This window comes from Corvus brachyrhynchos, unplaced genomic scaffold (assembly GCF_000691975.1).
Source record: "Corvus brachyrhynchos isolate BGI_N302 unplaced genomic scaffold, ASM69197v1 scaffold310, whole genome shotgun sequence".
Classification (NCBI taxonomy): Eukaryota; Metazoa; Chordata; class Aves; order Passeriformes; family Corvidae; genus Corvus; species Corvus brachyrhynchos.
Genome location: NW_008236213.1, coordinates 2,491,200 through 2,495,629, shown reverse-complemented (window position 1 = coordinate 2,495,629; position 4,430 = coordinate 2,491,200). Strand labels below are relative to the sequence as shown.

General features: G+C 41.1%; 1 long non-coding RNA gene across 1 annotated transcript in view; it reads left to right on the top strand.

Moving 5' to 3' along the window:
- The first annotated feature begins 3,041 nt into the window (after positions 1–3,041).
- Positions 3,042–4,430, top strand: part of LOC108449016 — a 4,356-nt gene continuing 2,967 nt past the window's right edge. Inside the window, exon 1 of the long non-coding RNA XR_001865116.1 lies at positions 3,042–3,209. This is a non-coding gene — a long non-coding RNA (uncharacterized LOC108449016). The remainder of the gene's footprint in view (positions 3,210–4,430) is intronic.

Below are 4,430 nucleotides of genomic sequence, written 5' to 3'. Positions count from 1 at the left end.
AACAGATACGGCATTGTCTTGTCTTGCAAATGCAAGAGCACTACAGGAATCTGGGCAGCGTGAGAAGTGCAAAAGGATTGCTCATGTACAGAAAAATCCCAAGCACCCCAAGGAAGCTTCTCCAGCAACATTCAAAGACTTGGTCTACAAGCTTATGTGTCATTATGTGCACCAACAGTAGCCACCTGGCCATTATTTATTTTTGTTGCATGTGTGTGAGGAAAAGCTCAGTACCTTTTGGATATTGTGGTTTACACCAGCATTATTCATGTCTTTTCCCAGGCCTCTATAAGCTGGGAAAGTCACCTTGTGTTCAACCAATACTGGGTGTATCCCTCTTTGGCTATTGTCAAGGAGCCAGCATTTCATCTCTCAGCAGGCACATTGCAGTCACATAATGGAGGCAGGAACTCAGCTGAAATAAAGCAATGCTGAGAGCTTGTCAGAAATGTAAATGACATTGCACCTATTGTCAGAGACCTATCCTCCATTGTTCTCACAGTTGTTTCCCAGCTGAAAAAATGCTGGGAAGCCTGCATGATGAAATCAGAGTCTGTTTACTGTAACATGCTCTGTCAGGAACAGCTAACTGATCTCATGCTGCAAGTAGCATACTTCTGTGGAAAGGAAAACTGAGTATTGAAACCCAGTGTTCACAGTGCTGCAAAGCTGCAACCTCAGAGTTTCCTCTGGCTGTGTCAGTATCGCAGGGAAGGCTGAAAATGAATTTACCTTAATCAGGGAGGGGAAGGTGGTTCCTGTTCACCTGTGCTGGAAGTAAAGCTAGAAGGATCTCACAAGGTTTGCTCCAGAAGAGGAAGGATTGCTCTGTAGGGGAAAGAGAAAGAACAAGAATTTAGATGAGAGCCAAGCAAAGAAAAACTCTAACCCTAGGAAGCTGACAAGGGATTTCTGTACACAGTTTGTTCAGCTGTCCTTAAATAATGGAAATCTGAGAAATGGTGGTATTTAGAAACTGAAAATAAACACACAGCATGTCAACAGAGGACTTACAAAGAGAGACAAGGCAAAATAATTTTCCGGTTCCTCTTCTTCCTCATAATCACAAAACATGAGAAATAATGCCACAGTTGTTTTTCTTTCCTCTCAAAGTTTCTTTGCTACCTTCTCTGTACTGGTGGCTATTTAAGTATATCTCAGAAAATTTAGTTCCATCTATCTCATTAGGACAACAGCACTGGCAAAGTCAGATACAGCTAATGACACCATGTATGTACATCACAGAAGTACTGCTCATCACTTTTTAGAGGAGTTTCCCATGAGGTAATGGCATGAGTCAGCATGGAGGCTGTACAGCACAGACACTACGAAACAGGCAATTTGAACGGAGATAAGTGTGATTTGTTTTGTGCCTGTTGCCTTTGACCTGTGCTCTAATCATACCAGATATTATTTTTTTTTCCCCACTAGTTATGCTTGCAATAATGGTAAAACTGTAGCGATACATTTCTGTATCTACACATCCCTGGAAGAAACTTCAAGGAATAAGCTAACTAAAAATTAGTTGCTTGTTGATACTTGCCAGACAGTGAGTGCATAAAGTCAAATTTGGTCTGAGGACAACTTTTAATAACTTGGTAAAGGTGACATATTTTTTCCTGGTTTGGTAGAAATTGGCCTGTATATATGAAAATTTTTTGCAAGAAGAATTATTTTTTCCTAATCAGAAATACCTCCTTAATCTAATAATAAAAGCATGTAAATATGCAAATATACTCTGTGTATCAGTTAGGTCTTCTTCCCTTTCCATTTAACTGCCTTTCACTTTGCTGCGTGTAAATGGAACCACTCTCCTCTGACATCCCCTCTGTTTTGGTCTCCTTGGAGGCAGGAGAACAAAATGCAAGTCTTGCATTCACATCAGCTTGTTATTGATCTTCTTGAACCCTCACCTTCCCCCTCCTATAGCACCACAAGAAACTATAGCAAGAATTTATTTCATGGTGGAACTTCCATGACCTTCATGTTAAGCCTGAATAGCAGAGATGCCATACAGACATGTACTTTATTTATTCACATAAACCTTGATATGGATTACTTTGTGACATTATGACATTATTTTTTTGGTTTTGGTGTAGAGCACATTCTTCTACTCATTTCTAAAACTCTGCTCTGTCACTTGGGTTCTAGAATTAGTCACCTGTCTGCATTTTGCATTTTAAATGTCTCATCAGAGACCAGCTTAACCACACCTGTTGCAGATATCTTTCTACCTCCATCTCACCTGCCTTTAATCCACTGAGTGGGTGTTTACCTTTGATTGTAAGAAAGTTCTCAGATGCATCACCTTTCATTTCCAAATACCTGGAAGGTAACTTCCAGGCGTTTGACCATTTTACCTTTCCTGCCCAAATTTAAAGCAAGGTAAAAAGGAGATTCTGCAATGTTCCCTATGATAATAGGATTTATGGGGCATTTATTGACCTGGTAATATTGCATAAGGAATTTTATGACTGGATTTTCTTTTAGTTTGTCTGGATGAAATTGTCAGGTTGGAAAACGATAAACTCAAAAAAATGTGAGTTTATTTCAATGTTTGAGCTAAGAAAGAAATCTCCAGTCTCTTGAGGAACTGTTAGTAAGTCAAATTGCTTAAAAACTTAGTAAAACTGACTTTTTCCACATTAAAAAAAAATTAAAAAATTTTGTTGGTTATTTGAACATTATTTTGTGATTAGAATTTATGGCATATAATGGATGAAAGAAAGGAGGGAAATGACCACACAGACACACAGTAGCATGTGAGTACATAGTAGTACTAAACACTTTTGGCTAAATGTGTCTGGGTTTGGATTCACATCCCCAAACAGAGAGTCCTCTTAATTCTGGTCAAAAGGATCCTGCTTCTCTAAACTGAAAGGAAATGAATACTATTAATTGAACACATATGGAGTTTTGTTTTTGTTCGCATATGAACTAGTGTAGAAAGGAGAAGACAAAAACGCTATTGAATTAATGTAGAATGATTGTAAGTATTACACAAATAACAAACATCACTACTGTGTTCTCTCATCAGATTTAACCCACCCCCATGATCATGGGAACCATGGAGCTGTAGTTTAGGTGGTGCTGAGACCTCCTGTTCAGCTCTCAGCTGCCTTTATGCAGTGTTGTAGAGCTTGCTTTATGCCACAGTCAGACCAAATGTGACAGAAAAACTGCATTGGGCCAACCACACCTGCCAATGGGTAAGCTCATGATTCTAATACTTAACATCCTTGTATTTAAAAACAAACAACTTACAAAGAGAATGAGGGAAGAGTGCATTAAAAATGTGCCTACTGTGAACATGCCATTCAGCCTTCTGTTAAAGTTTGCATGTTGGGATTTGTTCATCTCCAGTTGCTGTGCGATATTTTCTTCAGACTGGCAGATGAGGCATTTTTTTCATGCCATTGTGTCTGGATCCCATGCAGGAATGTGATTATGTCAAAAAAACCTGATCAGTAAAGCAAAAATCCTCTTGAACCTAAAAAACCAGAGGCATGGGTATCTGATTGCAGCTTGAGGCACAAGAGTCATCAGGGGGCTCTTTGAACCCAGATGCAACACGGGATATGTAAGGAATTTCACAAACTCATGAATTTTGTACTTTTGTACTCAATCCACTGGCACTGGAATAATTTACTAGCCAGAATTAAGGGTCACCCCCTCACTTTGTGGTGAGCAGTCCTGTGCTGTGTGGGGAAACTTTCTCCTCCCCTAATGGCACCTTGTGCCTCATCTCTCTTGGCCCTACGCAATGCATCCCTTTCCTGCTTCCGTGCCCTTGCTGCTGTCCGGAGGGAGCATACCCTCTTCTTCCCTGCTCCCAATTGCTCACCCTTTTCCCCTCACAGTGGGAGTGGGGCCTACGCTGCTGTTTAAGTGGAGAACCAGCTCAGAGCAGCATGGCAGAGGGCATCTTGAACAGTGTCAGCACCAGTGTCGGTCTTCGGGAGAACGGGCAGCTCGAGGGGCAGCAGGCAGAGGAGCAGTGCCCTTGGCTGCACCAGGGGGAGCAGGACGCATGCAGGGGGTCCCGGAGTCAGCTATGCTGAGCAGATGGCAGCGTTCCTTTCCTGGAGAAGTGCTGGATAGTGAGAACAGCCACACGGAAAATTATGCAAAGATATAGAGCAGTGCTCGCTTGTGGGCAAGGTGTTGTGATTTGCACTGGCCCTGCACTGCACTATAGGATCTGCCTTACATTTTGCCTTGAAAGTAATCAATCTAAGGAATTCTGCAGTGGCACTTACCTTAATACGGAAAGGACAGAGCAAACCTCAAATGAATGCCATCCTTTTTTTACTGTTTCTGTACATGTGGTACAGAAAACATCAAAAAGTGGTCCATAGACTGCTTTTCAAAAATATAAATAAAACACCACACTCAGGCTTCAGATTTTAATTTATTGCACTATTTGATTG